This window comes from Sapajus apella, unplaced genomic scaffold (genome assembly GCF_009761245.1).
Source record: "Sapajus apella isolate SASKATOON/1434 unplaced genomic scaffold, GSC_monkey_1.0 scaffold13, whole genome shotgun sequence".
Lineage (NCBI taxonomy): Eukaryota > Metazoa > Chordata > Mammalia > Primates > Cebidae > Sapajus > Sapajus apella.
In genome coordinates, this window is record NW_022436953.1 from 1,351,542 (window position 1) to 1,363,805 (window position 12,264).

The 12,264-nt window shown below is 46.0% G+C and overlaps 1 protein-coding gene across 1 annotated transcript in view; it reads right to left on the reverse strand.

The window, feature by feature from the left end:
* AVPI1 (arginine vasopressin induced 1) overlaps window positions 1-4,621 on the reverse strand; it is a 10,169-nt gene extending 5,548 nt beyond the window's left edge. Inside the window, exon 1 of the mRNA XM_032281201.1 lies at window positions 3,992-4,621. The gene's annotated coding sequence lies outside the window, so the exon portion shown is untranslated. The remainder of the gene's footprint in view (window positions 1-3,991) is intronic.
* Window positions 4,622-12,264: the final 7,643 nt, after the last annotated feature.

Genomic DNA, 12,264 nt, shown 5'->3' on the forward strand with positions numbered 1-12,264 from the left:
AAAAAAAAAAAAGTTGCAGAAGACTTCCAGATAAGTTAATGTATGAAAACTGTACTTTTTTTCTGGAAAATGGGAATTTTAAAATCTGCCCCTCCTTAGGTGCTATTATGAAAATCCAGTTAAAACCTAATCTATGTGCTAAGTAAGCCCCCAGAGCTGGATGACAAACACACCAACAGTCACCAAGTCACAGTTTCAGGCTAATAAAGATACATAAAAGCTAACTCTGGGATGTTTACTCTGTATCAGGCAATATGGATAATATCTTTTTTTTTTGGGATGATCTCCTTTAATCCTCAAAATAATTCTAGGAGTTAGGCAGTGTTACTCCATTTCATAGGGGAGTAAAGGGAAGCTGAGATGCAAATATGAGTACCAGTGGCTCAGCTGAGGCCAGAGGTGGTTTAAATGACTGCAGCCCACACTTTTTATCTTTTTGAGAGCAAGTTTCGCTCTTGTTGCCCAAGCTGGAGTGCAGTGGTGCAATCTCAGCTCACTGTAACCTCCGCCTCCTGGGTTTAAGCAATTGTCCTACCTCAGCCTCCCAAGTAGCTGGGATTGTAGACATCCTTCACCACGCCCAGATAATTTTTTGTATTTTTAGTAGAGATGGGGTCTTGAACTGGTCAAGACCAATAGAGATGCTGGTCTTGAACTCCTGACCTCAGGTGATCCAGCCGCCTCAGCCTCTCCGAGTGGTGGGATTACAGATGTGAGCCACTATGCCCAGCAAGCCCACGCTTTTAAATCTCCGAGCTGACTTCACAGCCAGGCAGCTTCAAGAACACTTCACGTTTCTGTGAAAAGTACTTTCTTATTCCCACCTAATTCTTGAAGGGGAAGTCCTGCCAATGGAAAGGGAAGAACAATGAATTATCCCACCTGGGAAGGTAGGGGTGGAGCTGTGGAATTTCTTTTAGTCTATTCACTAGGGTCAGGGCTCTTTGCTGGTGACAGCTAGCCCAGCCTTGAAGCTGTAGCCCTCTAAAGAGGAAGAGTCAAGCTTCCACAGAAGAAATCTAGAGCGGCAACCCAGCCCAGTACACAGAGCCCTGACTTATGAGTCAGAGGAGTGGGTTCAAGCCCTGCTTCTGCCACTCACTGGCTGAAAGGCCTCAGGCAATTCACATCCCATCTGAGGATCAGTTTCCCTGTTACTGCTGTAAGAACAGGTTGATGCTAATGGTTTCTGAGGGCCTGCGCCAGTGCTGGGAGCCAACAATTCCACAGACAGATAAGTCTGTACAGAAGGAGGAATGGAGCTGCTTGTCTGCCAAAGCCTAGGGGCAACATGTGTGAACAGGTCTGGCTAACTGGGTGCTAGGACATTCCCCAGCCAGTAACTCCCTTTCTCCTCCCTGCTCTGCTGTTTTGCTGCAGTGGGCAGAACTCACTGCTCTAAAGCTCCCTGGTGACCTCAGCTGGCTATGACCACGCCCAGGGAAGACTCCTAGGCTGGTCTGGGGTGGTAGGAGAAAGGGTGATATCCGGCCTCACCTCCCCAGGGAAAGAAGGGCAACACGGATCAAGTAGCAGCAGCTGCCTCGGGAGGAAATGGCTTGGAGCCTGACTTCCCAGCAACTTCTGCCAGGATGGCAATGGCTTGACTCCACAGCGTAAGCAAGCTGCATTACAAACATACCAAGAAATGCTTGGGGAGAGTCTGAGCCTTCAGCCTCAACCATACCCTCCATGAACCTTGGGGAGGACTTAGCACATCCAGATTTTGGGCCCCTCACTTTTTTGTTTTTTTGAGGCAGAGTCTCTGTCACCCAGGCTGGAGTGCAGTGGCACAATCTTGGCTCACTGCAACCTCCGCCTCCAAGGTTCACGCAATTCTTTTGCCTCAGCCTTCCAAGTAGCTGGGATTACAGGTGCCTGCCACCATGCCTAATTTTTGTATTTTTAGTAGAGACGAGGTTTTGAGGTTTCACCATGATGGCCAGGCTGGTCTTGAACTCCTGACCTCAAGTAATCCACCCATCTCATCCTCACAGAGTGTTGGGATTACAGATGTGAGTCACCGCATCCGTCAGAGACCCCTCACTCTTGACTTTGCCTCTTATTCTGGGATTCAGACGGCAGAGTGAGGCTGGGAATAAAAACAGGCAGACTCCAGGTAGGATTAGATTGGTAGGCTTTAGGAACACCGACTAAATGGTGAATCAGAACACTTTTATTATCAAAAGAAACCTTTATTATCAAAAGAAACTTTTCTTGTCCCATTCAATGTGTTCAACAGCTATTTTCCCTCAGATTTCCTGGACAAGATCTTAACATTGTTCAAGCATATTGTTTATACTTGAACAATGGTTCTTTTGAAAACCAGAAAATGAAACCATGGGGCTATTAAAAGATTACAAATGGATCTTTCATTTCTGAGCTGACATAAAAGAAGATAAGCATGGGTATGTGTACAAACGAGTAAAGACCAATTGCAAAATACTTCAATTTGACACAAACTAGGTTGGAATTGAACCCCAAAGGAAATGCCAAACATTGAAAATGACAAAGTTCAACTTGATTTGAAACAGGCAATAAGTGAAGAACTGTGGAACCCTAACAAAGAAATATATTTAAAAAGTGACTCACCATGCAATGAATTTGCAATATATAAATATGGTGCGCTTTTTGTAATACACGAAGTTCAGTACAGACAGCTGTTCTAGGTGAGTATCTCGCTGTAGTCCCAGGAAGGCACGGAAACCACGAGGCAGGACACTTTTGGTTGAGTTGGCAACACCTGTGTCCTCACACAGCTGGAGGCCCCCTTCCAATAACCCAGGTGACAGCAATAATCTCTGTAATCAGGGACCTAGGGCCTCATAGAAAAATTACTGGAGCCTCTGGCCCAAAGTCCAAATCAATACTTGGGGCCCTGGCCTGCTACCCTACACAAACATGCCACTGGACAGCAGCCAAAATCTGTGGCTCCTCAAATGGGAAGCCCAGTTCAAATGGCTGTGTGGGCTTCCCCACCAGCAAGGCCTAGCCTCAGGCAGGTATGCCTAGAGAACTGGATATACATTGGCCTTCAAATCTGTGTCCCAGGAGGTGGAGAAGGGAACTGGGCCCTTTCCCCAGACCAATTCTCATATATGACCTGGAAATAAACTGCTACTAGATCTAGGGATAACCCTTTTCAAGAGTTCTAGAACCCTGAATTCTGGCTGTGCTGCTGACTGACCTTGGATAAGTCTTAGTTTCCCCTGCTACAAGTTGCTCATCGTCAAAATGGTGTGAATAAGGCCAGGCCTGGTGGCTCCTGCCTGTGATCCCAGCACTTTGGGAGGCTGAGGTGGGAGGATCACTTGAGCTCAGGAGTTCGAGACCAGCCTGGTCAATATAGCATGACTGTCTCTACAAAATTTTAAACAAGCTTTTTAAAATAAATGGTGAAAATGAATAACCCTTGATGGGAAAATGGAGTTTGCGAGGGCATTCCTACTAGTACCTGGTAAAACATATTCTATGTATGCTGATTGAATACATGATGAAGGGAAAGGCTGTTTGACTACCAGGGGCTATAGAATCATTGTCATTTTCATCATCACTGCCATCAGCAAACCTGTGTAGTTTTAAATCTTAGCTTTATGATTGAACTCATAGAGGCAGCTTGTTCGGTGTCAATCACAGAACAGAGCACGTTCAGATGGGTGCTTTCTTTCTTCCTCACATGAGGTGGCACTATTACACCCATTTTACAGATGAGAAAGCTACACCCAAAGTCACACAGCTGGCAGGTGATGGAAGTTGGGACATGAACCAGGCAGATTGACCCCAGCACCCGGGCTCTCAACCACTAAGTTATTTTTGTTCCTGCCAGATGGCTGAGGAGGTCTTCTGGGGAAGGTCGGGCCCAGAAGCCTTTCGGAGGCTATCTGCTTCTGTGGATTGTGGAAGACGCAGGGATCCAAGGTCAGGACTCCCAAGCCAGCCTCTGTGCCCTGTGCACTCCTCCGCCTCGCAGAGAATTGGAGCAGGTACTCACCACGCTGCAGGGAAGCTCCGACAGACCTCAAATGGGGATGAGACGAGGTAAGATGCGCCCACTCAACCCCTTCCACAGCCTTCAGAAAGGGCGGGCGCAGCTCTGGGCTTCCTGCTGCGAGGGTGCCCACAAGGGCCAGGCGGTGCTCACGGACAGCACAAGAGCGTGGGAGACGGTATCCTGGCCGAGCTCCTAAGGCGACATCTCCAGCACGAGGAGGCCCCGGGGCTCAGACGTGGCCGCTTCTCAGAACGACGGGGCCCTAAGTGGATCTGGTGGTCGCGTCCCAGTGGCACCCCGACTCCCACCGCAGCGCCGAGCCGGGCCGCCGACCTACGGACCCGGTTGCTCGAGGGGGGCCGCACGCGACCGCAAGCTGGTCCGAGCCACTCGGGTCACAGCAGCAGCTCCCGGGAGAAAGCGCTCCCCAGCCCCGGAACCGCCAATCCTCGGCCCGAGCCGGGCGTGAGCTCCCAGGAGAGCCTTCCAAACCCAAGGCGGAGCTCTGTGCGCCAATCAGAGGCGGGAGACGGGAGGGGGCGTGTCCATCCCCGCCCCCGCCCCCGCTGGCCTGGAAAGCCGGGTGCGAGGCTTCCTCGAACCTAATCAGCTGCGGAGCTGCGGTGGGGGGCGTGTCTGCCCTGGCTCTGCCCACTGCCCTAGCAGTCCTCGCGCGGCGCCCGAGGCGCCCCTTTCATTGACGTCAGTCCCCACCGCCAGCGCGGTTTTGGTGGCGCGGGAGCCGGGCGGGGCTACATTCCTGCCCCAGGGTGCGGCGGCCGCTAGCCCTGCAGGGTACACGTGACGGTTGCCCCTTCTCCTGGGCCCGAGGCCAGCGATGGCGCGGCGCCGACTGCCTTGCAGTGCGTGGCTCTCTCACATCCTCAGACTCTACCGCTCAGCTCCCCTCCCAGCCCACTTGCGTTTGGCTCTGGCTTTGAGGGAGAGGAGGGGCAGTTGGTGATGCAGTCAGACCTTAGGCTTCAAAGCCAGAATGTCGTGGGTTCAAATCTTGAGTCATTTGTGCGACTTTGGGCCTGTTACCTAAACAAGACAGTATTTCAAAGTTTGTATTCATTCGGAAATGTTCATTAGTGACCTATGCTGTCCGAATTCCTTGATAGGCAGTAAACAAGAGAGACAGAAAGACCTATAGCCCTTGTCCTGGGGCGTCTACAGCCTAGTAAGGGAGGCAGACAGTTAACAGCCCAAAAAAGTATGTGATTAATTAAAACAGTATGTGATTAAACAACCTAAATTAGTATGTGATTACAGTTGTGATCAATGTTATGGCTAGAAGAGAACAAATATGGAGGAACCTAAGCTTCCTCTGGGAGGTTCAGGAGGCCTGAAGAAACAACATTTAAGCTGAAATATAAAGAAGGAGTTGAAATTGGTCAAATGAAGAGGAGTGGGTATGAGGAGAGTGTTTTAAGGAAAGCGGAAGGACACTTGCTTGGGCCAGGAGGTAGCTTGGCTCAGGAGGAATTCAGTGAGATCTGGAGTAAGGCTAGCAAGAGAGAGCGCGGTGGGAAGCAGAAGGCAGAGGTAGGCAGAAAAGGTTGCATGTGATCCTCAGAGGAGTTTAACCAGGGAATGGCATTATATGTACTGTGTTTATGTAATGGGCATTTTATAGTACTTACCACGCACGTGCCAGTAGTGCCAGTCAGCACTTTGCAAATACTAGCTCATTTCATCCTCATGACAAGTTTGTGTTTTTAGAGGGTTACTCTGGCTACAGCTTGGAACTTGGATTGGAGGGGGCAGGGGTGGATACAGGGTGTCCAATGGGCCTCATAAAATGCTTGTTTTGTCTTTGGAAGATGAGGTGTTTGTGCACTTGTTCAGCGATGCTCAGGAAAGGCTCCTGGGTCTCCCTGACTTCCTTTTTACTTCATAGCTGACTTCTTACCGATTTGCGCTTGATTCTTCATCTGTAAAAGTTCTGGGTGGGAAGGGGAAGAGCCAGCACATGGGTATTTGTGAATTCCTTGTTGCAGGGTGAAGGGGTTAAGAGCTGTTCTTCCTCGTGCCGTTATCTCCAGTTCCTCCCTCTGTCCTTCTGCACAAAACAGCATTAGTAAGTGTTGTGCTGTGGCTAAAAGTTTTTTTTTTTTTTTTTTTAAATCTCACTTTGTCACCAAGCTGGAGTGCAGTAGGACAATCTCAGCTCAGTGCAACCTCCGCCTCTCGGGTTCAAGCAATTCTTCTGCCTCAGCCTCCTGAGTAGCTGGGATTACAGACTCTATACCCAGCTAATTTTTGTATTATTAGTAGAGACAGGGTTTCACCATGTTGGCTAGGCTGATCTTGACCTCCTGACCTCAGTAATCTACCCACCCTGGCCTCCCAAAGTGCTGGGATTACAGGCGTGAGCCACAGTGCCCAGTCGCTAAAAGTGTTTTAACAGTAGCTTCTCTTCACTTTTCCTAAAGCCGTGGGGAACTGTTGAAAAGAACAAAGAAATCAGCAGTGTTCATCTGGGGTATTGGTGCAGGGACTTTCAGCCAACTACTTGGCTAAGGAGGGGACTGTGCAGGCTCCCAAACCAAAGGCTGAGCTTCTGAGCCGGTGACTCTCACTGGCCCATTCTAAGCGGTAGGGAAGCCAGACTCTTGGCATACAGGTGCTGGGGGAACCTAGGAATTCTGATGCCATGAGCTTAGATGAGCATCCCAAGGTAGGAACTGGAAACTTGTGGTTTCTGGGTCAGATGTGACTAAGGCTGGGTGGAGAATATCTGGTGTCACCAAACATTTTTGCAGGCACGTGATCATGTGCTTTCCACACGATGGAACCATTTCTATTGTTACAGCTTTGTGATTCAATACTTCTGGCGAGAAGTTGGGGCACTCCACAGTCATGTGGGCCATGTGAGCCTCACCAGGAGTGGAGTCATCCGAGACCCATGGAATGGTGCTAGAGTCAGTAATCATCCCGGACAGGGCTCTATGTAGAGAAGGTCAACTCTGGTGAGTAGGAATCTTATGATATTCAGGCCCAAGCTTGATTTTACCCAGGGCCCAGATTAAAGTGAGTTGAGTGAGGAACTCCCTTCAGGCATAAAATTTAAGAGGGCACCAAAAACTCAGGAAATCCAAGATAAATAATATCTTAACACAATATTTTTAAAAACCAAAATTAATGCAAAAAACCCATGATGAACAGAATGTTAACATTTAAAATATAGGCAGGCTATTGCTTATGACCTTGCATTATTTTGCAGTGAGAACACTCATTACCAATCAGCCCAGAGTTCCCAGGCAGACTGCCACTGCATGTCCTGACAAGTGACTTTGTGAGAGTTGACAATAACATGTGAACAGATTGAATAACATAGAACTTTATATGTAGTCATTTTTTTCATTGTAATGCTTATATCCACTTTTTCTATTTGGTTTAAAATATGGAAGGTAAGTGCATATAGGGCATGTATTCTTTCTTTTGTTTTAGGCTCCAATATGGTTCAACTCAGTATTGATTTTCATCCTCAAAGGAAGTATATATAGTCTAGGGAGGGGGTTCTAGCTATTTAACCTTAAGCAAATGACTTAATCTCTCTGCCTATTTTCTTTTTTTAATTAAAAAAATTTTTTTTTTTTTTCAGAGACCAGGTTTCACCATGTGGGCCAGGATGGTCTTGATCTCTTGACCTCCTGATCCGTCCGCCTCAGCCTCCCAAAGTGCTGGGATTACAGGTGTGAGCCACTGGCTTTTATTCTTTTCTTTTTTTTTTTGAGACCGAGTTTTGCTCTTGTTGTCCAAGCTGGAGTTCAATGGTGCGATCTCTGCTCATTGCAACCTCCACCTCCTGGGTTCAAGTGATTCTCCTGCTTCAGCCTCCTGAGTAGCTGGGATTACAGGCATGTGCCACCACAGCCAGCTAATTTTGTATTTTCAGTAGAGGTGGAGTTTTTCCATGTTGGTCAGTCTGGTCTCAAACTCCCGACCTCAGGTGATCTGCCCGCCTCGGCCTCCCAAAGTGTTGGGATTACAGGTGTGAGCCACTGCACCTGGCCTACTGTCTCTCTGTTTTCTTGTCTTTAAAATGAGAAGAATCACACCACTTTTCAGTGTTGCTGTGAGGACAAGGTGAGGTACTGTAGGCTGAGTTCCTAATATCTACCTTGCTATAGACACTAAACCAGCAATGGACTCCTTCCCTTTTCTAGCCTGCAGGAATGATTCAAGCAGCTGGACAGTTATGGTCCCCTGCTGGGGTTGACACTTATTCCCATGGGTTTCTTTTTGCTATTTGTCCTGTTCTGGGCAAAGGAGAGAGAACTTTTACATTCAGCTGACATGCAACAGTGCAACTTTTGGATTAACTCTGATTTTATTGATAAATAATCATGGACATTCTCAACTTTTTAAGAAAGCCCCTTCTACTTATGACATTACACAAGGCAACTAGACTCTAACCCTCTTCTATCAACTGACAATCTGGACAGGCCAAAAATAGCAAAGTCCTTATAGAAAAATGGTACATTATAGAAGCACTAAAAAAGTACGCCATTCATGTAGATTAGAATTAAATGTCAGTATTATTAGCCTGCTGTAACAAAATACCATAGACTTCCCAATAACATTTGGGAGGTCCACGCTTAAGATGCCAGCCAATTCAATTTCTGGTGAGGGCTCTCTTCCTGGCTTGTAGATGGCCGCCCTCTCACTGTGTCTTCACATGCTGAAAGAGAGACAGAGCATATGTGAGTGAGCTCTGGGGTCTCTTCTTTTCCATGGGGACATTAATCCTTATCTTTTTTTTTTTTGAAACAGTCTTGCTTTGTTGCCAGGCTGGAGTGTAGTGATGAGATCTCAGCTCACTGCAACCTCTGCCTCCTGGGTTCAAGTGATTCTCCTGCCTTAGCCTCCTGAGTAGCTGGGATAACAGGCACGCGCCATCATGCCCTGCTAATTTTGTATTTTTAGTTGAGACAGGGTTTCACCATGTAGGCCAGGCTGGTCTCGAACTCCTTTCCTCAAGTGATCCACCCACCTCGGCCTCCCAAAGTGCTGTGCCCGGCCAAGGACACTAATCCTATTAAATTGGGGCTTCACCTTTATGACCTCATTTAATCTTAATTACTTCCTTGTTCCCAGTACAGCCTCATTGGAGGTTAGGGCTTCAACATGTGAATTTTGAGGGGACACAATTCAGTCCATAGCTAGTATGAACTCATGGTTTTAAGTATGTAGATAAATAGATAGAAAAATAAATATAGCTGGGTGCAGTGGCTTGCGTCTATACTCCTAGCCACTCAGGAGGCTGAGGAGGGAGGATTGCTTGAGCCCAGGAGTTTGAGGCTGCAGTGAGCTATGGTTGTGCCACTGCACTATAGCCTGGGTGGCAGAGCAAAACCCTGTCTCTAAAAGTAAATAAATAAATCTAGCTATAAATGTGTATGTGTGTGTGTGTGTGTATATATCTATTTGCATACATGTATGCATATGTATGTATACGAACAGTCACATTCACACACACATGCACGCCTCAGCTCTGTTGGTGAAGAAGGGCTAGAAACAATGATAGTCTAGTGGGAATAACCACACTTAGCACCCAGATATTGACTTCTCAATAACCATTCTCCACAAAAAGGGACTATGGATCCTTGGGGAGTTGGTAGATTCTAGAACTGAAGTTGAGAAAATTCAAGATGAGCCTGGAACATCTTGTACCAGAAAGTAAGGAGGTTCTCATAGAATAATGGAGACATGTCAAAGGACCAGGAGTCAGGTTCAAAGGGCTCCCACTAGCCAAAGGCGGGGCAATTAGGCATCAAAATAAAATATAACAATAAATTATAATGTAATAAAATAAGAATACTTAAGTCCAGGATAGTATCAATCAGTAAATAAGCAGGGGAAAGAAGAAAGAAAGCCCTTGCAGTAGAATGCTCACGAATAAATGTAGAAGGAATGTAGTTAGAAAATCATCAGTGGCTACTAGAATTAGTGAGTGAAAGTTTATTGATGAACAGGATATTTATATAGTCTAAAAAATATCTCTTCACAAATTACTTATTAATTCTAAAGAAAAAAGTAGTGACTACAGTGGAAGGACCTAGCAGACACCAAGTTAATCAAAGATCAAAGCTAACATCACCAATGTTGGGACAAATGAACATAATGTGCCCCCTGATATGATGCACTGGGAAAGACACAGCACCACTTCTGTGATATTCCTGTTAAAAAATGCATAATCAGTATGGATCAAATCAGAAGGAAACATTAGACAAATCCAACCTGAAAGGTGTTCTATCAAAAAAACTGGTCAGGCACAATGGCTCATGCCTGCAATTTTAGCACATTGGAAGGCTGAGGCAGGAGGATTGCTTGAGGTCAGGGGTTTAAGACCAGCCTGGGCAACAGGGCCAGACCCTGTCTCTAAGAAATAAATTAATAAATACAAGAGAACTGGCCTGTATTCGTCAAAAATGTCAAGGTCAAGAAAAAGAAGCCAGGCATGGTGGTGGGCGCCTGTAGTCCCAGCTACTTGGCAGGCTGAAGCAGAGAATTGTTGAATCTGGGAGGTTGAGGTTGCAGTGAGCTGAGATTGCACAACTGCATTCCAGCCTGGGCAACAGAGCGAGACTCTGTCACAAAAAAAAAAAGAAAAGAAAAGAAAAACAAAGGAAGATTGAGGACTAGTTCCAGATTGAAAGGAACTAAACATGAAAAGTAAATGTAGGCCGGGCACGGTGACTCAAGCCTGTAATCCCAGCACTTTGGGAGGCCGAGGCGGGTGGATCACGTGGTCAACATAGTGAAACCCCGCCTCTACTAAAAATACAAAAAATTAGCTGGGCATGGTGGTGCATGCCTGTAATCCCAGCTACTCAGGAGGTTGAGGCAGGAGAATTGCCTGAACCCAGGAGGCGGAGGTTGCGGTGAGACGAGATCGCGCCATTGCACTCCAGCCTGGGTAACAAGAGCGAAACTCCGTCCCCAAAAAAAAAAAAAAAAAAAAAAAAAAGAAAACTAAATGTAATGTATGATCCTAGATTGGGCTGGGCAAAAAGAAACAGCAATAAAAGACATTATTTGATAATTGTTGAAATTTGAGTATGGAGTGTGAGGTAGTAGTATATTAATGTGAAATCTTCTGATTTTGATAATCGTGCTGAAGTTCTGCAAGGGAAGGCGCTCGTTCTTAGGAAATACACATTGAAGTATTTAAAGGACATGATGTTTCCAATTCAATCTCAAGTGGTTCAGAATGAAAGATAACTTGCTCTGAAAGAGAGAGAAAGGAAAAAAGAGAATATCAGAATAACAGTCACATGGAAATTTCTTGAATCATTCTTACAATACTTTTGTAAATTTGAAATTATATTGCCGGGTGTGGTGGCTCACACCTATAATCCCAGCACTTTGGGAAGCCAAGGTGGTTGGATCACCTAAGGTCAGGAGTTTAAGACCAGGCTGGCCAACATGACGAAACCCTGTCTCTACTAGTAATAAAAAAATTAGCCAGGCGTGGTGGAGCACACCTGTAATCCCAGCTCTCGGGAGGCTGAGACAAGAGAATCACTTGAACCTAGGAGGCAGAGGTTGCAGTGAGCCAGGATCACACCATTGCATTCCAGCCAGGGTGATAAGAGTGAAATTTGGTCTTAAAAATAAATAAATAAATAAATAAATAAATAAAATCAAAATTAAAAGTAACCAATAATACACCAGTATTAGAACTAGCAAATCAGGATCAAGCAGTATGATAAGCAGAGTAAACAATTATTGAGCAGCATCTACTAATTATATATAAATTTAATATGAATGCACACTTTAACAATAGTAATAATTCCTCCAATCTATAAGCTTGGGATAGCTTTCTACTTATTTATGTCTCTTCTATTTATTTATTTATTTTTTAATTTTTAATAAGTGATAAGCCTGTCTTCTCTCCCAGGTAACTCAAGGGGTTGCTGAGGCTCTCAGTATCAAATGCCGTTTACATTCACCTCAGATATTTATTATTTATTTAGAGACAGAGTCTCGCTCTGTTGCCCAGGCTGGAGGACAGTGGCATGATCTCAGCTCACTGCAAACTCCACCTCTCAGGTTCAAGTGATTCTTGTGCCTCATCCTCCCAGGTAGCTGGGATTATGGTGTACACCACCACACCAGGCTAATTTTTGTATTTTTAGTAGAGATGGGGTTTTGCCATATTTTCCCAGCTTGGTCTTGAACTCCTGAGTTTAAGCGATCCACTTGCCTTGACCTTCCAAAGCACTGGGATTACAGGCATGAGCACCCAGCACACTCAGCTG